Genomic DNA, 26,461 nt, shown 5'->3' with positions numbered 1-26,461 from the left:
CCTGAAAAAGGTACCAGGGACTCATCTACACATATATACTGATCAAGAACATCAGATGACGGTCACTGGTGGGTGACAGGTGACGGGTGATGGTCACTGATGGGTGACTGGTGACGGGTGACAGGTGACGAGTGACAGTCATTGATGGAAGTCTCTGATGGTGACTGGTGCACTTTATGGGACTGATAGGTGACAGATGAGGGTCACGGATGGGTCACTGATGACGGTCACTGATGGCGGTCACCGGCGATGGTCACTGATGGGTGACAGGTGTACTGCTGACGGCAATCTCTGATGGTGGCAGGTGCACTTGTGGGCACTGATGGGTGACAGGTATACTTTGTGGGCACTGATGGGGGACAGGTGCACTTTTATAAGCACTGATGTGGTGACTGTTGGGTGACAGCTGTTATGGGGGGGGGGGGGGCAATGTGACAGGTTCTCTTTACTGTGGTGTTAGTGCAATACACTACAATACATAGATCGGTAACTCACTGCTCCTGGCTCTTCTCTAATCACACTGGAACCGGTGTGTGAGGAGAGAAGAGCCGGTAACAGCTAGTAACCGGTCTATGTTTATATTTAGTGATCAGCTGTGAATGGATCACAGCCAATCACGTAGTAAACTGTGGCCAGGCATTGGCTGTTTACCCTTGTTGGTGATGAGCAGTGTTCCTGGGAACACGTCACCACTGACATGACCGTGATGCGTGATTCCGATCACATGCATGAGCGGTCTTAAGTGGGGAATATACATGGTGAACAGCCATGCCCAATGGCTCTTCATCCCTTTCAGTGACGCGCTGTGTCTCGGGCACACGCCACGCACATGCCCTGTGTGAATATGACGGCGGCCCAGAACAAGAGCCACACCACTCTACTGTCATATGACAGTGGGCGGGCGGCAACAGGTTAAAAAGTACAAAGCGGAGGGGTCAGTGTCAGCATTCAAACAATACAAGGATTGTAATGTGAGGTGTGAAAATACAATCAGGGCGGCTAAAAAAGATTATGAGAGACACATAGCGGAGGAGAGTAAAAATAATCTCAAGAAGTTTTTTTAATATATTAACAGTAAAAAGGCGAGGACAGAACACATAGGCCCCATAAAGGACGAGGAAGGAAAGGTGGTTACAGATGACAAGATTAAGGCAGCTGTGCTAAATGCTTTCTTCTCCTCAGTCTTCACACAGGAAAAGGAGGGGTATGCCAACCACGACAGTATTGTTAGCAACACACCACAGGATCTACACTTGTGGTGAACAGAGGCCAGAATCCAGAAAGGATTAGAGAAACTTAACATGAATAAATTACCAGGACCAGATGGCTTCCACCCAAGAGTCCTTAAAGAACTCAGTCAGGTTTTAGCCAGACCACTATTCCTAATCTTCATGGACAGCACACTGACAGGATGGGTACCAGCTGATTGGCGAAAAGCCCACATGGTACCAATATTCAAAAAAGGGCAGCGATCTATTCCTTGGAACTATAGGCCTGTCAGTCTAAGGTCGTTAGTTTGTAAACTATTTGAGGGGCTGATAAGGGACCATATCCTGAAATTTTCTGATGAAAACAGTATCATTTGCAGTAACCATCACAGGTTTACGAAAGGTCGCTCTTGCCAAACCAACCTATTAACATTCTACGAGGTAAGTGAGCTGCAATCTGTACAAAGGTAGGCTAAGTGGATGTGGTGTATCTGGATTTTTCAAAAGCATTTTATACAGTCCCCCACAAATGCTTAATCTACAAGTTGAGGTCTGTAGGCAAGGACCATATGGTTTGTACCTGGATGCGGGGGCAGGTCCAAAGGGTTGTGATAAATAACATATACTTAGAATGGACTAGAGTGGTTAGTGGGGTACCCCAGGGCTCTGTCCTGGGACCAATTCTGTTTCATTTATTTATAAATGATATAGAGGATGGGATGAATAGCTTGATCTTAGTGTTTGCCGACAACAGAAAAATATGCAGGGCAATAACAACACAGCTGGATATAGAAACTTTACAAGAGGACCTGAATAAATTAATGGAGTGGGCTACTACATGCCAAATTAAGTTTAATCAGGGCCGTTTTTAAGGCTTGAGGTTTTAGTCATGTGCTGTGTCCCAATATCTCAGTGTGAAGTGCTGCTACTAATGCTGCACAGCTCTGCCCTATTGTTGTGTACAGATGACTCACATGTAGACCCTGTGTTTACATGTAAATTACTGGAAATTCATTTGTAAATAGCAGTTGCATTGATATGTAAATAGCGGCGGCCGGCGGCATTGATATGTAAATCATGCCCCCCGAGGTCATATCCACAGTAATCTCTAGCAACCAATCAACAAGCAGAAATCATGTGCTGTACATCTAGCAACTAATCAGTGAGCCGTAATGTGTGCTGTACCTTTGGCAACCAGTCAGTGAGCAGTAATGATACACTGTAACCACTGACAACCAATCGCAATAGCTGCCTGATCTGATTCAGTAAAATAAATTTGAGTCTAGCTGCTATTTATTGTATGTCTCAGAGCAGGTTTAAAGCGAAACTGCATGGAAGAGGGGGCCCCAAAAAAAATTTTGCCCAGGGTCCAATCAATATTAAAGACGAGTTTAACCACCTTCAGACCGGACCATTTTGCTGGTAAATGACCAGAGGTCTTTTTACAATTTGGCACTGCGCTGCTTTAACTGGTAATTGCGCGGTCATGCAATGTTGTACCCAAACAAAATTTGCGTCCTTTTCTTCCCACAAATAGAGCTTTCTTTTGATGGTATTTGATTGCCTCTGCGATTTTTATTTTTTGCGATATAAACGTAAAAAGACCGCAAATTTTGAAAAAAAATGATATTTTCTACTTTTTGTTATTAGAAAAATCCAATAAACTCAATTTTAGTCATACATTTAGGCCAAAATGTATTCAGCCACATGTCTTTGGTAAAAAAAAAGTCAATAATTGTATATTTATTGGTTTGCGCAAAAGTTGTCACATCTACAAACTAAGGTACGTTTTCTGGAATTTACGCAGCTTTTAGTTTACGACTGCCTATCTCATTTCTTGAGGTGCTAAAATGGCAGGGCAGTACAAAACCCCCCCAAATGACCCCATTTTGGAAAGTAGACACCCTAAGGAAATTGATAAGTGGCATGTTGAGCCCATTGAATATTTTATTTTTTTGCCTCAAGCGATTGAATAATGACAAAAAATAATATATTTTTTTTTTTTACACAAAGTTGTCACTAAATTATATATTGCTCACACATGCTATGGGCATATGTGAAATGACACCCCAAAATAAATTCTGCTGCTTCTCCTGAGTACGGGAATACCACATATGTGGGACTTTTTGGGAGCCTAGCCGCGTACGGGGCCCCGAAAACCAAGCACCGCCTTCAGGCTTTCTAAGGGCGTAAATTTTTGATTTCACTTCTCACTACCTATTACAGTTTTGAAGGCCATAAAATGCCAAGATGGCACAAAACCCCCACAAATGACCCCATTTTAGAAAGTAGACACCCCAAGCTATTTGCTGAGAGGCATTTTGAGTCCATGGAATATTTTATATTTTGCCACAAGTTGCGGGAAAATTACAAACTTTAATTTTTTATTTATTTTTTTTCACAAAGTTGTCACTAAATGATATATTGCTCACACATGCTATGGGCATATGTGAAATGACACCCCAAAATAAATTCTGCTGCTTCTCCTGAGTACGGGGATACCACATATGTGGGACTTTTTGGGAGCCTAGCCACGTACGGGGCCCCGAAATCCAAGCACCGCCTTCAGGCTTTCTAAGGGCGTTACAGATTTGAAGGCCATAAAATGCCAAGATGGCACAAACCCCCCCCCAAATGACCCCATTTTGGAAAGTAGACACCCCTAAATTTAGGGGTACACTAGTGAGACTAGGTAATAAATGGCGGGTGCCCTGAAACTATAAAAAAAATAACTAACCAACCAGCGTCACCTGTAACAGTTATATGGTGATCACTGGTGAAAGGGTTAACTAGGGGGCAATCAGGGGGCTTTATGCGGTAGTATATGGGGGTCCCTGGCGCTATAAAAAGCTGCGGCGAACCTCATAAACCGCTGCAATGTGAACCCAGCCTTAGTGACACTGGCGACGGGGGGTGATCACGGGGTTAAACCTTTATTGGGGGGGTTAGGGGGGTACCTTAGAACTAAAGGGGGCTAACCCTAACTGCCCTAACAGTTATTACAGTCACAAATGACACCCGCCGGGTGATCAGGGGGTTAAACCTTTATTAGGTAATAAATGGCGGGTGCCCTGAAACTATAAAAAAATAACGAACCAACCAGCGTCACCTGTAACAGTTATATGGTGATCACTGGTGAAAGGGTTAACTAGGGGGAAATCAGGGGGCTTTATGCGGTAGTATATGGGGGTCCCTGGCGCTATAAAAAGCTGCGGCGAACCTAAATACCTACCTGCCTAACTAGCGTCACCTGTGACACTACTACAGCGATCAGAAAAATGATCGCTTATTAGGCTGGGTTCACACTGGAGCGATGCGGGAACGCCATGAATCCGCGGCGGGTTCCCGCATCGCATGCCTCCCGGCGGCAGTTCACACTGCCCTATGCGAACTGCTGGGAGTGTCAGTGAAATGTTAATGACACCCCCAGATCAGTTCGCATATCGCAGTGCGACACCCATGCGATCTGATTCTGCTGCGGGCCAAAAAAAGGGTCCCGTGCGAATTTGCGGCGGGTGCGGCGGGTGCGACACGAATTCAGCCATACTATCTGTATGGCTGAACTCGAATCGCACAGAGATCGGATGTGATTTGCACTGCAGTGCGGTGCGAATCACATTCGTTCTCATAAACCGCTGCAATGTGAACCCAGCCTTAGTGACACTGGCGACGGGGGGTGATCACGGGGTTAAACCTAAAGGGGGCTAACCCTAACTGCCCTAACAGTTAATACAGTCACAAATGACACCAATGCAAAAAAAAAAAAAAGCAATTGGTGTCACTGTGACTGGGGGGGCAGGGGTAATTGGGGGGTGATCGGGGGGTAAAGGGGGGGTGTGAGTGTGCCTGGCATGTTCTACTGTGTAGTGTAGTGCTTGTGCAACTCACCGATGCTCTCTCCTCGGTGCCGGAACGAAAAATACCGACACGGAGGAGAGAATACATCACTTCCTCTCCTGTGTTTACATTACAGGAGAGGAAGTGATGTCACGGGACATTTTCATTCGTCGGGAGCGATCGAGAGGGGGTGGCCATGAATGAATGGCCGTCCCCTCATCCGGGATCGCTCCCGAACGAATACCGACCGCCGCAGGCACCGGGCGGGGGCCCAATCGGGCCCCCGACCGGCGGGCAGGCAAGGACGTACATGTAAGCCCTTATGCCTGCCCGTGCCATTCTGTCGACGTACATCGTCGTGCGGCGGTCGGCAAGTGGTTAAAGTGGTTGTAAACACTTACAACACACTTTGACCTATAGGTAAGCCTAGATTAAGGCTTACCTGTAGGTCCAAGAAATATCTCCTAAACCTACACGGTTTAGGAGATATTTGCCGAAAGTCAGGCATCGCTGTCTACGGCGCAGGCGCACTGAGCGCGGCACTGTCAACGGCGAATATGTCGCGCGTAGCGGCTCCCGTGCGCATGCGCGGGAGTGACATCATCGCGGCTTTGCCAAATGACAGCGGCGGAGCAGCGAGACCCACCGAGAAGATGGATGCGCCGGACTACAAGGGACAGCGGTGACATCGCTGGCTCCTGTGTCAGGTAAGTGACACATAATGCACAACTATGCGATGCATACTTGCGTAGTAGTCCATTATGCTTTACCTTTGCAGGGAATGAAAGAGGAAGTAAACTCATCAGGGTTTACCTATCAGTCTTTGCTTTCTTTAGGCAGACAGTCACTCTGTAATTCCAGGAAGTCCTAAAAGAGGTACTTTAGCTTCCATATGTTACGTTAAATCTGTTATTTAAAGTTTAATTTCTGCGGTGGAATCACTTCAAAGCCAAACTCTAGTCAAAAGGTCTTTTTTTTTTGGATAGAGTGAAAAATGGTTACAACTTCTGTACAGTTTATTGCAGTCTGTCTGCTCCACGCTGATGGACAGGATGAGAATAAACGGGGTTCATCCACAGGAAAATCAAAGCACCTACAACAATGTGGCATGTCATGAAAACTGCTGAGTAAAATACAATAATCTGGAATTTGCTGTTTCTTGGTCTTGAAATAGTTTTTTATTACTAATGACTGAATTTGTTTCTTTAGGGTACAGATCTAATTAGAGTAATTTTATTTTAAAATATCTGTTGTATCTGCTATATGTACCCTGGTAACCCTGCATATATTTAAAATTGTAATAATTGCTGCTTATATGATCCAGCAAATTCCACTTCATTACAACTGATAGTACAGATGTGGCATACACAATTTTTCTTCATTCTCTGATAATGCATTCAGAGCTGTTTAGTCTCCTTCCTTCGCATATGTTTTAATCATACCATAGATCTGAAAATTCTTGTATGCTAATGTTCTTTTTTCTTTTTTTTTACAGGAAACCTCTTTAGTTTATTACATTGCAGGATGTCTGAAATGTAAAAGCAGTGTGATCTGTGTTTTCTCAAACTGTGCCAGCCCCTGAATCCAAGAATGTATTAAATTTATCCACAGTTGGCATCCACAGGCACCAGTAATTTAGTTAGCCATGCCAATCAGGGCAACCGGATATTCTGAAACTTACAACCAATTCTGTCAATATTCAAGTGATCTCCTTAGGTCAGCCCTAGACCGGTGAACATAAACACAGTCCAGGTAAATAACTCAAGTGTCAGTTTTAGTAAAGCTGAATCTTTAGTAAATTCTAATATATAATATGCTAGTGTTGCAATTTTACTCCACAAAGACAGCAAGGTAGTAAAAAAAATGCATTTGCCTCTTAGTATAGCCCTTTCTTTTAAGTGTTGCTAAAATTTCATAAAGGAAAGTTAGTGCAGGTGTAAAGATAACTTTGTAAAACTGATGGTATTGGGCTGCATTTGCCCCTTTTTGCCCTCTTTGCAGTCTGTGGCCAGTTAATTTATTTATTACAGGTACTTATACAGTGCTGTCAATTTACACAGAGCTTTACACAATTTAAATTGATTGAGAGCTCCAAGCTGTTTTGCCTACACCTCCTATTCTTGAAGTTGAAACTTATACCGCGTACACACAACCGTTTTTTCCATCAGAATAAACTGATGGAGTTCCGACGGAGTTATACAGAAACGGACTTGCCTACAAACGATCACACCAAAGTCTGTTCGTTTAGAACGTGATGACGTACGACAGGACTAGAAAAAGGAAGTTCAATAGCCAATAGCCAGTAGCCAATAGCTGGCCTTGCGTCGTTTTTGGTCCGTCGGAATGGCATACAGACGAATGGTTTTCCCAATAGAAATTCCCAATAGAAATTGATTCCATCTGAAAGATTTAAAACATGTTCTATTTTTCGGTCCATCAGAATTTTTGAAAAAAAAAGTCAGATGAAGCCCACACACAATCGGAATATCCGATTAAATGACTCCGTCTGACTTTTTCTGAAAGTGTGACCGTGTGTACATGGCATTAGACATTTTTTTCTGGTCCCTTATGGGGATAACCTATTTTACACATGACCTATTTATTTGGCAATAACCAATTTTATGTAATATGTTTGCAAATAAATGGGAGTCCAGGGGTGAACAAAACAATTATGCTGATAACAGTACAATTGTTCTCTTAAAGTTAGGGGTCCATTTGCATTAGCTATGGGTCCTCATTAGAATGTTCTGCGCCCCTCTCACTGTCACAAAACCCCCAACCCTTCTCAATTCTTGAGAAGAAAATAACAAATTCAAATCTCTCAAACATAGTGTTTCTGATAACCTGGCTGCTATTTTTCTGACATGGCAGTTTGTTTAAAATAGCAGCCTCTCTAGTCATTCTCAGTAGTGCAGTAACATGGACTCCCCACAGCAATGTCCTCATGGCTTAATTGGGATAACATGCGGTTGCATAACATATGTTGTATAAGACTCTATATCAACAGAAAGTCTATCTGAGAATCACTACTTCAGTAAAACAGTTCAAAATACAAACAAATACCTGTGCTTATCTTCATAAACAGCCTCCCTCCCAGTGAAGTCCAGGGTTACTCAAGAAAAACCTAAGGCCGGAGGACCCAGGGAACTACCCCACTGTATCTAGAGTACACTGGCAGCAATTAGGTAGGTGTTCCCCACAGTAACTGGGTGTTCCAGAGAAGCCTGCCCAGCTGCTGCCATGTTGGTTTAGACAGTGGAGGTCTCTGACCTGGCTGCAGATGACTTGTCCAGCTATAGCTGCCTCATCATGTCTAGCCTGTCTGAGCATCTTAGGGAGAAGAGCTGAGAGACTAAAATACTCAAAGGAAGGTTCTAGTATAAGACCAGCATGGGCGCATGCACGTGTGCATATTACATTATGCGATCATGTGCTTAGGTTAACCACCGGACATGCAGTAGTGTGCACGCTCTGCACTGTGTTGGTGCTAAACAACCTACATAAACTAGAAGACTGCATGGAGAAATCTTGAACCTGCGCATACCTGTTGTGACCCTGGCCTGCCTGCTTGACAGGAGGCCCTGCCTTCTTCCTTGTACCCCTGCATCGTAGCTGTTATTGACTTTGGCTTGGACCCTTGACTTCAATCCTGATTTGGTACCTAGCCTTGGCTTTGGTATACTAACCTTTGCTTGTATCCTGTCCACATTCATATCACCTGCTCTGGTACGTCATTGTTCCTGCGTTTGGTTTCTGTTCAGTGATCTACAGACGCCTGATCCACACACCCGGTAGCCTTGAAAGATCCAGTACTGCCTGTAACACCAACATTCATGCCACTCTGTACCCTTGAATGCCCTCTTTCTACCTTCAGTGGGGCTGGACAGGAGGGCAAGGGAAGCCCCTAGACAACTCAATCTCAACCAGGTACATAACAGTATCACTCAGCCATGCTGAAGTCCAAAAGGGATGCTTCACCAGTAGTGTCTGTACGTTAGAAGTTCACCTCTCTTACAAGGGAATGAAGAATCCACAGGAGGGGTATACTGAACTGGAAAGCCACATCCAGTCCTTGTCTGCTACACCTCTTTTGACTACTACCTCTTCATTTGCAGCTAAACCTGTCATGGTTTAGCTGCTGTAGCAACAGTCCACTTCTGCACCTACAGAGGTCAATTGGAACCCTGACCCCAGAAAACTTCTCAAAAGTCTATAACAAGCTTTAAGAATTTTTAAATGTCTGTCAGTTGTATTTTGCTTTACAACTACAAACTCTTGAATGTACAAAAGTGCGATTTGTTATCGTCTTATTCCAGTAAGAAACCACGAATCAGAGGGAGACAGAAAATGCAGTAAAAATTACACCTTTTAATATAGTGGTAAAAACTGTAAAAATAGTAAACATAGTCAAAACATAGCCAGGGTTCGGCAATCAATGCAGGTAGTCAGTACAAATGAGTAAATCAGGAAGCCAGAGGTCAGCATAGTCGGAGACAGCAAACAGGATCAGGAACCAGCAGGGACATCAGCCAGGTAAGTCTTTAATAGGAACACAGCAGAGAATCTACAAGGCAAAGGCATGGGAGAAATTAATCCGTCAGTTTAAATAGCCAGAAGGGTTTTAAAAAGGAGACATGAAATACATTTGAAATACACATGTTGATCTTATGGAGAATATGGAAAGGCCCAATAAATCATGGTGCCAGTTTCAGCGAGGGAAGATGGAATCGGAGGTTCTGAGATGACAGCCAGACCCTCTCCCCAACCTGTTAGGCAGGTGCAGGTAGGCATCTGCGGTCAGCATGGAGTCTGTACCTATCACTGCCACATTGCAAGGACTCTTGGACCTGGAAGCAAGTGTAACGAAGACCACGAAGATTCTTTGAGGAGCAAATGAGTCAGGCAACATGGATGGTTGGAAACCATAATTCGCCAAAAACTGAGACAAGCGGTATTGACGGCACTATTGTGAGCAAACTCTGCCCAAGGTAGTAGGTCTGGCCAGTTGTTATGGTGGTCAGAAATATAGCAGCGTAGAAACTGCTGCAAGGCTTGGTTGGCTCATTCTATGGCTCCATTTGACTGTGGGTGATACGCAGAGTAGAAGGAAAGCTGAATTCCCAACTGTGCACAAAAGGCTCGCCAAAATCTGTTGACAAACTGGCTCCCCCTGTCTGTGATGATAACCTTGGGTAGCCCATGTAATCAAAAGATCTCCTGAGCAAAAATGGATGACAGTTCTTTGGATGTGGGCAACTTCTTAAGTGAAATACAATGTGACATTTTCAATAACCTGTCAACCAACATAAGAATAACTATGATTTCCCTGGGAGTTGGGTAACTCCAGAATAAAATCCATAGACAGGTGGGTCCAAGGCCTCTCCCCATAAGGAAGGGCTTGTAGGAAACCCACTGGAAGGTGTCATGGTGTCTTACACTGAGCACACATGGAACAAGCTGCTATGAAGGCGCAGGTGCACAGAGACTAGGCCTCCAGAATTGTTGCATATTTGGCCCAAATGAGTAGATTCCTCCCTGGGTGGCCAGCTGCCTTGGGAGAAAGTCTGGAGCAAAGAGTGGAGACTCTCAGGGACAAAGCAGTGGTCACAAGGTTTCTCGGGAGGAGAGTGGATCTGAGCGGCAAAGATTCTGTACCCCAAGGGTGAAGTGAGACTGGCTACGAACAGTGGCCAGAATATTAATCGGAAGGTATCACAGGAACAGGAACCGACTCCATCTTGCATCAGCCCTTACATTCTTGGTACTGGGTAAGAACGAGACTATGTAACTGAAGCCTGACAGAAAAAGAGCCCATTGCGCCCTTCTGGGAGATAAACGTTTGCCTCAGACAAGAATGTGAGATTCTTGTGGTCAGTCAAAATGAGATCCCGCACAGTGGTACCTTTGAGGAGATGCCTCCATTCTTTTGGAGCTAAAATGATCGCTTACAGCTCTCTCTCCCCAATCTTGTAATTGCATTCAGGAGTGGGGAGACAATTTATTGGAAAAGTCGCCACAAGGATGCATAGCGCTCTCAAAGGTAGGACGTTGAGACAGAAAGGCACCAACTCCAGTCTCAGGTGCATCAACCTAAGGTGCATTACCCAGTTACCCAGCTTCCCTGACACAAGAAGTCGCTAGCTTGGCACAGACACCAATCAGGGAACACTTTGCACTTTCTCAATGAATGCAAAGTGTTCTCTAATTGGACAAGGTGAAGAGGCAAGGTGATGACGTCACAATCTCCACTTCATCTAATCCGGAAACACTTTGCATTCATTGAGAAAAGGCAAAGAATTCGCTGATCGTGTCTTTGCCAAGTGATGCCAGTAAGCAGCAGAGCAGCCACTTGACACAGGACCCAGTAGAGATCATTGTAGTCGTGGTTTCTACTTCAAGGATTTCCAGATTCCATAAGAATCCCACAGGTATGACATTTACATAGTTAAATTGGTCCAATGTAACTGTAAAAATTGTCATACCTAAACTGCTTTAACATTGTTAAATTATCTGTTAAATCCAGTGAAATGGTCATGCCCAGGGTTGGGCTTTAAATAAATCTGGAAAGAGTAGGCTCTTTCCTTTTGTGCCAAGTGCATCTGCTGAAGTAATTTACACAACTGAATGAGAATCCAGTTGCTGCTTGTAAGGGGTGTGTGGGTGGAAATACTTCCCTATATTATGACACTAGGGCAGCTGAAGAAGTACACTTTTAACTAAAAGTTGAAATTCAGTTTAAATAAGGATTTAAAATTAGATCATGTCATATAAAATTAATTAGCACCCATTCATTACAGATTGTCAGAGACAAATTTCCACCCTTCTGTTGTTCGTACAATTTCCATACTCATAAATCATTGCCAGTACTTTGCAGCACATGCAACTGAAAGAATATTTTCATTCATGCAATTTTCCCATGCTTACGTAGGAGTGTTAGGCGGATGAAACACAGAGCTACCACGACCATAGCTTCTATGGTCTTATTGTTATTTATTTTGGAAACAGGAAAAGTTTGGTAATTACATATACTTATACACAGTATCTCACAAAAGTGAGTACACCCCCTGACATTTTTGTAAATATTTTATTATATCTTTTCATGTGACAATACTGAAGGACTTTTCTACAATGTAAAGTAGTGAGTGTACAGCTTGTATAACAGTGTAAATTTGCCGTCCCCGCAAAATAACTCAACCCACAGTTATTAATGTCTAAACTGCTCTAAACTAAAGTAAGTATACCCCTAAGTGAAAATGTCCAAATTGGGCCCAATTAGCCATTTTTCCCCCCGGTGTCCTGTGACTCGTTAGTGTTACAAGATCTCAGGTGTGAATGGGGAGCAGGTGTGTTAAATTTGGTGTTATTGCTCTCACTCTCTCATACTGGTCACTGGAAGTTCAACATGGCACCTCATGGCAAAGAACTCTCTGAGGATCTGAAAAAAAAATTGTTGCTCTATATAAAGATGGCCTAGGCTATAAGAAGTTTACTAAGACCCTGAAACAGAGCTGCAGCATGGTGGCCAAGACCATATAGCAGTTTTTTTAATTGGACAGATTCCACTCAGAACTGGCCTCACCATGGTCGATCAAAGAAGTTGAGTGCACATGCTGAGCGTCATATCCAGAGTTGTCTTTGAGAAATAGACATATGAGTGCTGCCAACATTGCTGCAGAGGTTGAAGGGGTGGCTGCATCAAATTGGTCTACTTGGCTTTCATCCCAGAAGGAAGTCCCTTCTAAAGATGATGCATAAGAAAGCCTGCAAACAGTTTCCTGAAGACAAGGATATGGATTACTGGAATCATATGCTGTGGTCTGATGAGACCAAGATGAACGTATTTGGTTCAGATGGTGTCAAGCGTGTGTGGTGGTAACCAGGTGAGAAATACAAAGACAAGTGTGTCTTGCTTAGAGTCAAGCATGGTGGTGGGAGTGTCATGGTCTGGGGCTGCATGAGTGCTGCCAGCAGTGGGGAGCTACAGTTTATTGAGGGAACCATGAATGCCAACATGTACTGTGATATACTGAAGAAGAGCACGACCCCCTCCCTTCAGAGACTGGGCCACAGGGCAGTATTCCAACATGATAACAACCCCAAACATACCTCACTGCCTTGCTAAAGAAGCTGAGGGTAAAGGTAATGGCCTGGCCAAGCATGTCTCCAGACCAAAACCTTTAACCTTAACCCTATTGAGCATCTGTGGGGCATCCTCAAACAGAAGGTGGAGGAGCGCAAGGTCTCTACATCCACCAGCTCCGTGATGTCGTCATGGAAGAGGACTCCAGTGGCAACCTGTAAAGCTCTGGTGAACTCCATGCCCAAGAGGGTTAAGGCAGTGCTGGAAAACAATGCTGGCCACACAAAATATTGACACTTTGGGCCCAATTTGGACATTTTCACTTAGGGGTGTACTCACTTTTGTTGCCTGCGTTTTAGACATTAATGGCTGTGTGTTGAGTTATTTTGAGGGGACAGCAAATTTACACTGTTATACAGGCTGTACTGTCATGACATACATTGTAGCAAAGTGTCATTTCTTCAGTATTGTCACATGAAAAGATATAATAAAATATTTTCAAAAATGTGAGGGGTGTACGCACTTTTGTGAGATACTGTGCATATATTGGGACTTAGGGTTCAGTATTGAGTTGGCCCACCCTATACAGCTTTTCTAGGAAGGCTGTCCACAAAGTTTCTTTTTCTTCTAGGAAGGCTGTCCACAAGGTTTAGAAGTGTGTTTATGGGAATTTTTGACCATTCTATCAGAAACGTGTTTTTCTAGGTCAGGCACTGATGTTGGATGGGAAGGTCCAACATCAAGGTCCATAAAGCAAGGTCCATAAAGACATGGATGAGCGAGTTTGGGGTGGTGGAACTTGACTGACCTCAACCCGATACAAAACCTTTGTGATGAATTAGAATGGAAACTGTGAGCTATGCCTTCTCGGCAACATCAGTGCCTGACCTCATAAATGTGCTTCTGGAAGAATGTTCAAACATTCCCATAGACACACTCCTTAAACTTGTGGACAGCCTTACCAGAAGAGTTGAAGCTGTTATAGTTGCAAAGGGTGGGCCAACTCAATATGGAACCCTACAGACTAAGGCTGGGATGCCATTAAAGTTCATGTGCCCCAATACGTTTGATAATATAGTATAATTTTATATATATATATATATATATATATATATGACCATATGTATAATGTAATTTATGTTTTATAAAGAAAAAGATTAAGATAGATCAGGTGCCATGATGTGCTGTTAGCTGTCTAAAGATACAGAAGATAAGACAGACTGATGAGGTAGTGTTGCGCATTGTATAGAGACCCTGTTCCCTACCCAAAAATGCAAGGGGAACTTTACTTTACCTGCCTTGCCTGATAGCATCTTGAGTGATTTCCATGACATAGCAGAACAGTCCATCACTTTGTCTGCTTACATTAGCTTTGGTCTGATTCTACACTGTTGAAATGTGTACAGACAGACATGGTGCATTGTAAACAGCAGCTCCTAGGTAAGATATTCCATCACTGTCAGTATAAATTACTCGCTCAGACAGGTAACAGCAAAATTGAATGAATTGTTTTACTCCCAAGCAGAATCGGGTGACTCCTATCTCGTAATATACCAAGACGGCACTTACGTCTCGCTCTTCCCACTCCTTCTCAACTGGTACTGGAAGAAGAGAGGTGAGAGTGATGGGAAATCTCTTACCTTTTTTGATCCATCATCCTAAGATCTCATGCTAATTACTTCTGGAAACAACCCTACTCCAAAGCCTTCAGCCTGGGTGTTAGGGATTCCTCATAGATGTCTGTAGAGCAGAAGAGCTCTAGATCTGTCATCTTCATCCTTGCTTCACTATTTAGTGAGTCACTAACCCAGGACACGGAGCAGTCTGAAATATTTGAACATTATTAGAAAAACCTTATCAGTCCAATCTAAATATAGTCCTTATCCATATGTACATCCACATAAGTCCTCCTATCTCAGATCAAATTCCAGCTTTACATGACAGTACAAGGATGCATGAGATACTTGATGACAACAAGTAAATAACAGAAAAGGTCACCAATCTGGCACAAACAGTCACTTTATTTAACAATTAAAACAACTGTGGTAATTGTACTCACATTCTATCAGTGGGAAGGGTGCTTTGTACACAGTCATACAAAGGCAGAAGCAATCACTGTGGCCAGCAGTTTTTACTTGATGCCAGCTTAGTCCTCCTCACCTTGAACCAGGCTCTTGCCACTGTTGGTATAGAATCCAAGCATAGAGTGCTGTACAGGCATGGTGAAGTGCCATCTTGGATCCTAGCTTGCCAGTAGTCTGGAGGTGGAGGAGGGAACTGAGCTCTCATTTAGCAGGAAAATCTGGATCCTTGGCTGTTTTCACTATAACTGGTATCCCTCAGTACACAGAACATGGAAATGCAATCGTTTTAGTAAATATACACTCTCATCAAATCATTCCCCGCATCTATTACCTTTTGTACAACCACTTCTTCCATTTAGAATGTAAGCTCTATGAGCAGGGCCCTCCTGTCCAGGAGCGGACTCGGACAAAAAATAGGCCCGGGCATTTTGCATTGAGCAGCCCTTGACATGTTAACCGGCCCCTTCCCCAATCTCCTCCCTGACAGATCCCCTGAGAGGGGGAGGAGGAACCCACCAGAGGTGTGGGGGGGGGGGGGGTTAGGTGGAGAGCACAGGGAGGGCAGCGGAGTGCATGGGGGAGGTGGAGAGCATGGGGAGGGTGGCAGAGATTATGGGGGGAGGTGGAGAGCATGGGGGGCAACGGAGAACATGGGGGATGTGGAGAGCACAAGGAGGAAGCGGAGAGCATGGGGATGATGTGGAGCACATGGGGGGTGGCAGAGAGCATGGGGGGAGGTAGAGAGCATGGAGGGGAGGTGGAGAGTATGGGGGGGAGGTGGACAGTATGGGGGGATGGCAGAGAGCATGGGGGGTGGAGAGTATGGGGGAATGGCAGAGAGCATGGGGGGAGGTGGAGAGTATGGGGGGAGTTGGATAGTATGGGGGGTGGCAGAGAGCATGTGGGAGGTGGAGAATATATAGTGGGATGGCAGAAAGCATGGGGGAGGTGGAGAGTATGGGGGGGGGTGGCAGAGAGCATGGGGGGAGGTGCAGAGTATGGGGGGATGGCAGAGAGCATGGGGGGAGGTGGAGAGTATGGGGGGATGGCAGAGAGCATAGGGGGAGGTGGAGAGTATGGGGGGGAGGTGGACAGTATGGGGGGATGGCAGAGATCATGGGGGGTGGAGAGTATGGGGGGTGGCAGAGAGCATGGGGGAGGTGGAGAGTATGGGGGGATGGCAGAGAGCATGGGGGGAGGTGGATAATATAGGGGGTGGCAGAAAGCATGGGGGAGGTGGAGATTATGGGGGGATGGCAGATAGCATGCGGGGAGGTGGAGAATATGGGGGGGGAGGTGGACAGTATGGGGGGGTGGCAGAGAGCATGGGGGGTGGAGAGTATGGGGGAATGGCAGAGAGCATGGGGGGAGGTGGAGAGTATGGGGGGAAGTTGGATAGTATGGGGGATGGCAGAAAGCATGGGGGGAGGTGGAGAGTATGGGGGGTGGCAGAGAGCATGGGGGGAGATGGAGAGTATGGGGGATGGCAGAGAGCATGGGGGGGAGATGGAGAGTATCGGGGGATGGCAGAGAGCATGGGGGGAGGTGGAGAGTATGGGAGGGAGGTGGACAGTATGGGGGGATGGCAGAGATCATGGAGGGGTGGAGAGTATGGGGGGATGGCAGAGAGCATGGGGGAGGTGGAGAGTGTGGGGAATGGCAGAGAGCATACGGGGAGGTGGAGAATATGGGGGGATAGCAGAGAGCATGGGGGGAGGGGGAGAGTATGGGGGATGGCAGAGAGCATGGGGGGGGAGGTGGAGAGTATGGGGGGGGGACAGTATGGGGGGGAGGTGGAGAGTATGGGGCATGGCAGAGAACATGGGGGGAGGTGGAGAGTATGGGGGGATGGCAGAGAGCATGAGGGGAGGTGAAGAGTATGGGGGGTGGAGAGTATGGGGGTGGCAGAGAGCATGGGGGGAGGTGGAGAGTATGGGGGGAGGTGGAGAGTATGGGGGGATGGCAGAAAGTATGGGGGAGGTGGAGAGTATGGGGGGATGGCAGAGAGCATGGGGGAGGTGGAGAGTATGGGGGAATGGCAGAGAGCATGGGGGGGTGGAGAGTATGGGGGGTGGCAGAAAGCATGGGGGGAGGGGGAGAGTATGGGGGTGGCAGAAAGCATGGGGGGAGGTGGAGTGCATGGGGGGTGGCAGAGAGCATGGGGGTGGCAGAGAGTATAGGTGCGGTGGAGAGCCCAGGGGGGAGCAGCAGAGAGAAGCAGGATAGGAGGAGGGGTGGGGGCGGCTGCATATAGAAGAATAATTTTCTCTATCTTCCTCCTGCAGTCTCTGAATGCCTGCTTCTCCTCTACCTCTCGCAGGCATCCTGCTACTGCAGGAGGAAGATGGAGAGAATTATTCTTCTATATGCAGCTGCCCCCAGCCCTCATCCTATGCAGTTTATAGGGGTGCTGAACTCACGTTTTCTTTCCCGGCACTTCGCGACAGAAGATCGGCTCCAAGGTGTCTGCTCTGGCCGAAGGCGTCTCATCTAGCTCCTCCCCCCGGTGCCGATGGCTGAGCTTAACTGGAAGCCGGGTGGCCGAGGAGAGGCTGGATGAGCGGCGCAAGCTCAAGCCTTGAGCCCTGCAAGGACTTGCAGCCTGGCGGCCCCGTTGGCCACGACCCACCGGGCAAGTGCCTGGTTTGCCCTATGGTCAATCCGGACCTGCTCCTGTGCTTTCTATATTGAATTGTACTGTAATTGTACTGTCCCCCCTCTACATTGTAAAGTGCTACGTAAACTGTTGGCAATATATAAATTGTGTATAATAATAGTATACACTGCTTTTTTTAACAGCAGTATATTAGCAGTCTTGAGACTTCTATCAGTGTGAGGCCGAGTACTGGTTAAGGCTTGTAGGAGGATTTTTATTTATCTTTCGACTGTCCTATGAAGTTACAGAACCCCTAACCCTCTGTCTGGACAGTGATGATAGGCGCTGTGCTGATCACATGCCCCTACCAAGAAATAACTCTCTAGCAATACACACCAAACTGAGCATGGGCAGCTTGTCCCCAATGCTCTGTTCTATCAGGAGATGGTTTGGGACTGTGGAAGAAGAGGAGGATCAGAGAAGACAGGATCAAACAGCCTTTTTACACAATGCAGAAGATTAACCCCTTAGGTTCCACAGTGAGTATAACAAGCATAACCAGCATTCTTTACTGCATATACAGAATTTTATTGTTGTTAGTTTAGTAACACTTAAACATGGCATTTTACCACTCCCTACTATGTCTAAAATTAAAAGAAAAATACGTTTTTTTAACCTAGAGATGTATTTTAAGGCCTATCGCTGCCTGGAGCTGCATGCAAGCAGACTATGTAAGGAAAAGCAGATACAGTGAGGGAAAAAATATTTGACCCCCTGCTGATTTTGTATGTTTGTCCACTGACAAAGAAATGACCAGTCCATAATTTTAATGGTAGGTTTATTTTAACAGTTAGAAACAGAAAAACAACTAAAAAAATCCAAAAAAGCGCATTTCAAAAAAAGTTATAAATTGGTTTGCATTTTAATGAATTAAATAAGTATTTGATTCCCTATCAATCAGCAAGATTTCTGGCTCCCAAATAGCTTATATAAAGGGAAAGAGCTGAGATTAGGAGCACTCTCTTAAAGGGAGTGCTCCTAATCTCAGCTTGTTACCTGTATAAAAGACACCTGTCCACAAAGGCAATCAATCAATCAGATTTAAATCTCTCCACCATGGCCAAGACCAAAGAGCTGTCCAAGGATGTCAGGGACTGTGAAGGACTGAAATCCTGCAGCGCCTGCAAGGTTCCCCCTGCTCAAGAAAGCACATGTACAGGCCCGTCTGAAGTTTGATAATTAACATCTGAATGATTCAGAGGAGACCTGGGTGAAAGTGTTGTGGTCAGATGAGACCAAAATCAAACTTTTTGGCATCAACTCAACTCGCCGTCTTTGGAGGAAGAGGAATGCAGCTTATGACCCTAAGAACACCTTCCCCAATGTCAAACATGGTGGTGGAAACATTATGCTTTGGGGGTGTTTTTCTGCTAAGGGGGACAGGACAACTTCACTGCATGAAAGGGACGATGGATGGGGCAATGTACCGTCAAATCTTGGGTGCGCACCTCCTTCCTTCAACCAGGGCATTGAAAATGTGTCGTGGATGGGTATTCCAGCATGACAATGACCCAAAACACATGGTCAAGGCAACAAGGGAGTGGCTCAAAAAGAAGCACGTAAAGGTCCTGGAGTGGCCTAGTCAGTCTCCAGACCTTACTCCCATAGAAAATATATGGAGGGCGCAGATAGTTCGAGTTACCAAACATCAGCCTCGAAACCTTAATGACTTGGAGAGGATCTGCAACGAGTAGTGGGAAAAAATCCCTCCTAAGATGTGTGCAAACCTGGTGGCCAACTACAAGAAACCTCTGACCTCTGTGATTGCCAACAAGGGTTTTGCCACCAAGTACTAAGTCATGTTTTGCGAAGGGGACAAATACTTATTTCACTCATTAAAATGCAAATCAAATGATAACTTTTTTGAAATGCGTTTTTATGGATTTTTTTTGTTTTTTTTCTGTCTCTCGCTGTTAAAATAAGCCTCATTAAAATTATAGACTGATCATTTCTTTGTCAGTGGGCAAATGTATGAAATAGGGGATCAAATACTTTTTTCCCTTACTGTATAGCTGCCATGCAGAATCACCCACACAGCCAAGTGTAACCAAGGATGGGTGTGAGGCCGAACGCACACTGTGTGCATTCAGGGCCGTGCCCTCACTGTTGCGAGCATGTTAAAGTCGATACAGCTCTGTGTCTGCACTCACCTACATAGGCTGCCGGAAAGCAGCTCCAGGCGGTGAAAAGCGCACAAACGGTCCTCTGTGCCCGTCTATGCAAGTGCCAGTTTCATTGATCTTTAAGTGGATGGTTTTTATGTTTTTATATAAAAATGCGCACTATAAACTTACAGTGATCCCAAGATCACTAAAAACCTATTGTGTTTCTCATATAGACATCTATTTATTTTCTTTCAAAGCAGGAAATTCTAATATTAGTTTCCACAGGACATTGACATCTAATACCACTGCATATGTTTGTGAAAGGTCTGTTTGTGAAACTGCTAACGTGTGAACATTGACACCTTCCACGGCTACACATGGCGATCTCATCACATTCAGGAGGTAGTTGGACAGCTAATTGGAGGAATTTACTAAGGCACAGGGGGAAAATGACTTCTAAACAGCTCATTAGCAATTGATTGCTTGCTTTAAAGGAGCCAAGTCCCACAGTAATAAAGTGGCTGGGTAATGACCACCCCAATACAATATATTGGGGGTTCTTCAAACTATGGTGGTCAGCTATGCTACTTGCATGGTCAATGGTGTTAAACAGTATTTTAACAAAACTGATAGTTAGCATTTGATTCAATTGTTTTATGATTTTACTCCTAGGCATGTAAAATATAACGTTGTATGGTTTTATTTAACATGGTACAGGTCACTAAAGTTGTGTGTATGTATCGTTCCTTACAGCACAGTCCTAAATAATGACCTTACATTGCATTACAACCTTCCATTAGTTGTATGTTAAAACATGTTAAAACAGTATTAGAACAATAACAATTAATAATATGTTCCTGAATTAGATTAAAGTTGTGTCAAACCCAAAAGCAAACATGTATTTTAATGCAGTTTACCATTTCATATGCCCTGTACACACGGTTGGAAATCCCGACGGAAAAGATCCGATCGGATTATATTGTCGGAAAATCCGATCGCGTGTGGGCTCTTTTTCCGTCGAAAATTCAGACGGAAAAAATTTGAGAGCAGGATCTAAAATTTTCCGACAAAAAAATCAGATCAGACTTTTTCCGATTATTTGTAGAGAATTCCGATGAACAAAGTGCCATGCATGCTCAGATTAAATTACGAGACCAAAGCTATTGGCTGCTGGCCTCTACGCAGTCCTGTCGTACGCAACAAATGTCACCTCGTTCCGAACGATCGGATTTTCCGACAACTTTGTCCGACCGTGTGTATGCAACAATAGTTGACTGATTTTGTGGTCGGAATGTGTGTACAGGGCATTAGATGTGATGGCTGGATAGATTTTCCTTTTTAGGCTTTCTTTCTTCTATTTTCATCCAGTGATTCAGCCAGCAAGTCTGTTCTTTAACCACATCAGCCCCGGGGGATTTAATCCCCCTTACTTACCAGAGCACTTTTTGCGATTTGGCACTGCGTCGCTTTAACTGACAATTGCGCGGTCGTGTGACGTTGCACCCAAACAAAATTGACGTCCTTTTTTTCCCACAAATAGAGCTTTATTTTGGTGGTATTTGATCACCTCTGCGGTTTTTATTTTTTTCCGCTATAAACAAAAAAAGAGCGACAATTTTGAAAAAAAACACAATATTTTTTACTTTTTTGCTATAATAAATATCCATTTTTAAAAAAAAAAACAGATTTTGTCCTCAGTTTAGGCCGATGCGTATTCTTCTACATATTTTTGGTAAAAAAAAGTCGTAATTAGCGATTATTGATTGGTTTGTGCAAAAGTTATAGCATCTACAAAATAGGGGATAGATTTATGGCATTTTTTTTTTTACTAGTAATGGCGGCGATCTGCGATTTTTTTCGTGACTGTGACATTATGGCCGACACATCGGACACTTTTGACAAATTTTTGGGACCATTCACATTTACACAGCGATTGGTGCTATAAAATTGCACTGATTACTGTGTAAATGTGACTGGCAGGGAAGGGGTTAAAACCAGGGGGCGCTGCAGGGGTTAATATGTTCCCTATGGGAGTGATTCTAACTGTGGGGGGAGGGGACTCACAAGGGGAGGAGAACGATCAGTGTTCCTCTGTACTGGGAACAGACCATCTGTCTCCTCTCCACTGACATGACGTGGATCTGTGTGTTTACATACACAGATCCACGGTCCTGCTGTGTTCCCATGGCATGCGCGCGCCGCCGGCAGCGCACGCGTGCCCCCTAGACAGCCGGGAATCAGAGGACGTCATATGACGCCCACCCAGGATGGGAGATCCCATCTGGGGGTGTCATATGTCTATAGGCCGGGGCTGAAGTGGTTAAAAAAAAAACGCTCTCCAGCTGAATGTATCAGTTACAGAGATGAGACAAACCATTTCACACTAGCAGGGGTGCTTACAATGATCTGTTTTTATTTATTTATGTAAAACCTTTATCCCAAAATGAAAAAAAAAGCAGTTTATTGTAACTTCTTTTGAGGCAGACCATAGTTGGTCCAAATTTCTCTCCTGCAACCAAAGAATTTAGCACGATTCCCCCATCAATACAGACCAAGACCAGACCAGATCAACATCAAACAACCCCATGACAGCAGAATCCCTCCTGCCAAGCAATTGAAAATTGAAATCAAATTGAAATCAAATAAACACAAAGCATCTAAAATTTTAGTTAGGACTCCATGTGGTTCCGCTAGAGGGTATAATACCATATATTTGTATAACAATTCATTCAATGGGTCCATGTGTATATTCCTCATGGTTAGGGTTACCACTTGTCCCCCTAATGTAAAAGAGTTCTGTACAAAGCAAGGTCCATAAAGAAATGGATGAGCACGTTTGTGGCGGAGGAACTTGACTGGTCTGCACAGAGTCCTTACCTCAACCCGAAAGAACACCTTTGATGAATTAAAGCAGAGACTGAGAGCCAGGTCTTCTTGTCCAACCTCAGTGCCTGACCTCACAAATGCGCTTCTAGAAGAATAGTCAAAAGTTCCCATAGACACACTCCTAAACCTTGTGGAAAGCCTTCCCAGAAGAGTTGAAACTGTTCTAGCTGCAAAGGGTGGGCCAACTCAATATTGAACCCTACAGACTAAGACTGGGATGTCACTAAAGTTCATGTGCGTGTAAAGGCAGGTGTCCCAATACTTTTGGTGATATAGTGTATATCTAAACTGAAGGAGGACATGGTTCAAGGAACATAGGTTAAAAGTTACCTATTAATACATGTCACATTATAATGCTTTTAGAATAGGTTACATAAACACTACTAAATTGCAGTGTTTGCTCATTTAACTTAGTCGGAATATAATGATTCCACAACATGTGTGTTTACAGTGATAACAGACAGGTGTTGAGGTGTAAATGTACACAAAACAAGATACTCTCTATGTTTTGCAACCATTCGTCACATACGTTATATAAGTACTTCTTTTCTACAATAATACAAAGCCATAAAGTTGAAAAATAATAGAATCATTTTAAAGACTAGAGTAGTAGAGCTAAATATATGTTTGGTTTCTGAAATCTGAATTCAAGTTAACTTTCCCATGAGATTAATTCCTGACATTTATCTGCCAAATAAAAAATTGCTATACATTTGATATATACTACAGCACAACTGATTGACTCAAGGCGCTGCCCCTCCAGTCTGAGCTTTGCTGTACAGGCTGATGCCAAGGTACTTATACTACCTTAATTAATATATATATATAATATACAGTATCTCATAAAAGTGAGTACACCCCTCACATCTTTGTAAATATTTTATTATATCTTTTTTTTTATGTGACAACACTAAAGAAATGACACTTTGCTACAATGTAAAGTAGTGAGTGTACAGCTTGTATAACAGTGTAAATTTGCGGTCCCCTCAAAATAACTCAACACACAGCCATTAATGTCTAAACCGCTGGCAACAAATGTAAAAATTTCCAAATTGGGCCTGATTAGCCATTTTCCTTCCCCGCTGTCATGTGACTCGTTAGTGTTACAAGATCTCAGGTGTGAATGGGGAGCAGGTGTGTTAAATTTGACGTTATCACTCTCACTCTCTCATACTGGTCACTGGAAGTTCAACATGGCACCTCATGTCAAAGAGCTCTCTGAGGATCTGAAAAAAAGAATTGTTGCTCTACATAAAGATGGCCTAGGCTATAAGAAGATTGCCAAGACCCTGAAACTGAACTTCAGCATGGTGGCCAAGACCATACAGAGGTTTAACAGGACAGGTTCCACTCAGAACATGTTTCGTCATGGTCGATCAAAGAAGTTGAGTGCACGTGCTCAGCGTCATATCCAGAGGTTATCTTTGGGAAATAGACATACGAGTGCTACCAGCATTGCTGCAGAGGTTGAAGGGGTGAGGGGTCAGCCTGTCAGTGCTCATACCATCCGCTGCACACTGCATCAAATTGGTCTGCATGGCTGTCGTCCCAGAAGGAAGCTCCTTCTAAAGATGATGCACATGAAAGCCTGCAAACAGTTTGGTGAAGACAAGCAGACTAAGGACATGCATTACTGGAACCATGTCCTGTGGTCTGATGAGACCAAGATAAACGTATTTGGTTTAGAATGTGTCAAGTGTGTGTGGTGGCAACCAGGTGAGGAGTACAAAGACAAGTGTGTCTTGCCTACAGTCAAGCATGGTGGTGGGAGTGTCATGGTTTGGAGCTGCATGAGTGCTGCCGGCATTGGGGAGCTACAGTTCATTGAGGGAACCATGAATGCGAACATGTACTGTGATATACTGAAGTAGAGCATGATCCCCTCCCTTCTGAGACTGAAGATATGGTGAATGTGGAGGCCATTGGAGTACAGTGAACTTATTGTCATGTTCAAGAAACCAGTTTGTGAATATTTGAGCTTTGTGACAGGGTGCATTATCCTGCTGGAAGGAGCCATCAGAAAATGGGTACACTGTAGTCATAAAGGGATGGACATGGTCAGCAACAATACTCTGGTAGGGCATGACATTTAAACGTTGCTTAGTTACTAAGGGGCCCAAAGTGCCAACAAAATATCCCCCACACGATTACACCTCCAGCCTGAACTGTTGATACAAGGCAGGATGGATCCGTGCTTCCATGTTGTGTATGCCAAATTCTAACTCTGCCATCTGAATGTCACATCAGCAATCGAGACTCATCAGACCAGGCAATGTTTTTCCAATCTTCTATTGTCCAATTTTGGTGAGCCTGTGCGAATTGTTGCCTCAGTTTCCTGTTCTTAGCTGACAGGAGTGGCACCCGGTGTGGTCTTCTGTTTCAAGATTTAATGTGCTGTGCATTAAGAGATGGTATTCTGCAAACCTTGGTTGTAACAAGTGGTTATTTTCCTTTCTATCAACTCTAACCAGTCTGAACATTCTCCTCTAACATCAACAAAGCATTTTGGTCCACAAAACTGCTGCTCGCTGGATATTTTCTCTTTTTTGGAACATTCTCTGTAAACCCTAGAGATGGTTGAGTGTGAAAATCCCAGTAGATCAGCAATTTTTGATATTCTCCGACCAGCCCATCTGGCACCACCAAACATGTCACGTTCAAAGTCACTTAAATCCCCTTTCTTTCCCATTCTGATGCTCAGTTTGAAAGTCATCTCCACCATGTTTAGATGCCTAAATCCATTGAGTTGCTGCCATATGATTGGCTAATTAGCAATTTGTGTTACCAAGCAATTAAACAGGAGTACCTAATAATAAAGTGGCCGGTGAGTGTATATATATATATATATATATATATATATATATATATATATATATATATATATATATATATAGCCCTTCAACCGAGACAGATATGAGCCACATAAACACAAGACAAGTCTTGCAACATAACATAGACCTGAGGTGTGCCCTGGTCTGCTGGCCGGTATGCCAAAAAAGGGGCATACACAAGATAAGTATTGGATAATTGTGGAGAGAAATGTGCTGAGAAGTGCCCTGAAAAGGGGAATTGGAGGGAGGGTATCGTGCACATGAACCGACAAAGACCACCCGGACTCCTCCCATAAATTCAGGCCACCATACTTAACTTCTTATATATATTTTTATTTTTTTCAATGAATACAGAGCTGCATTAATTTGTGTCCCTGCCTAGAGTCCAGCATTAAACTGGGTTTTCAGTTGAAGTGATTGTAAAGGTTCAGATGTGTTTTCTTATAAAAATAACAAACACATTATACTTACCTGCTCTGTGCAAGGGTTTTGCACAGAGCAGCCCCAATCCTTCTCTTCTGGGGTGCCCTGCTGGCGCTCCTGGCTCCAGCCCTTCATCGGGGGGCCCCCATGGAGAGACGCTTTCCATGGGGGTACCCGTGCGGGTGCGCTACCGAGTACCGCTGCCTTGTCATTGACTTTGATTGACAGCAGCAGGAGCCAATGGCTCCTGCTGCTATCAATCTATCCAATGAGGGCAGAAGCAGTGGCTGGAGGCACTGGGCTTGTGCACATCGCTGGAACAAATGGGCTCAGGTAAGAAAAAGGAGAGCT

General features: G+C 44.4%; 1 long non-coding RNA gene across 1 annotated transcript; it reads right to left on the bottom strand.

Moving 5' to 3' along the window:
• Window positions 1–9,393: 9,393 nt before the first annotated feature.
• LOC143990084 (uncharacterized) lies at window positions 9,394–23,051 on the bottom strand. Its single transcript, XR_013277142.1, has 4 exons — window positions 22,848–23,051; window positions 21,405–21,561; window positions 14,766–14,949; window positions 9,394–9,609 (listed from the first exon to the last, which is right to left on the bottom strand). It is a non-coding gene; the product is annotated as an uncharacterized LOC143990084 (long non-coding RNA).
• Window positions 23,052–26,461: the final 3,410 nt, after the last annotated feature.

The sequence above is a fragment of the Lithobates pipiens genome, unplaced genomic scaffold (assembly GCF_037356315.1).
Source record: "Lithobates pipiens isolate NorthernLeopardFrog02 unplaced genomic scaffold, aLitPip1_a1.2 Scaffold_18, whole genome shotgun sequence".
Taxonomy (NCBI): Eukaryota; Metazoa; Chordata; class Amphibia; order Anura; family Ranidae; genus Lithobates; species Lithobates pipiens.
Note: the sequence above shows the minus strand (reverse complement) of the source record. Positions and strands in the feature narration are given on the sequence as shown.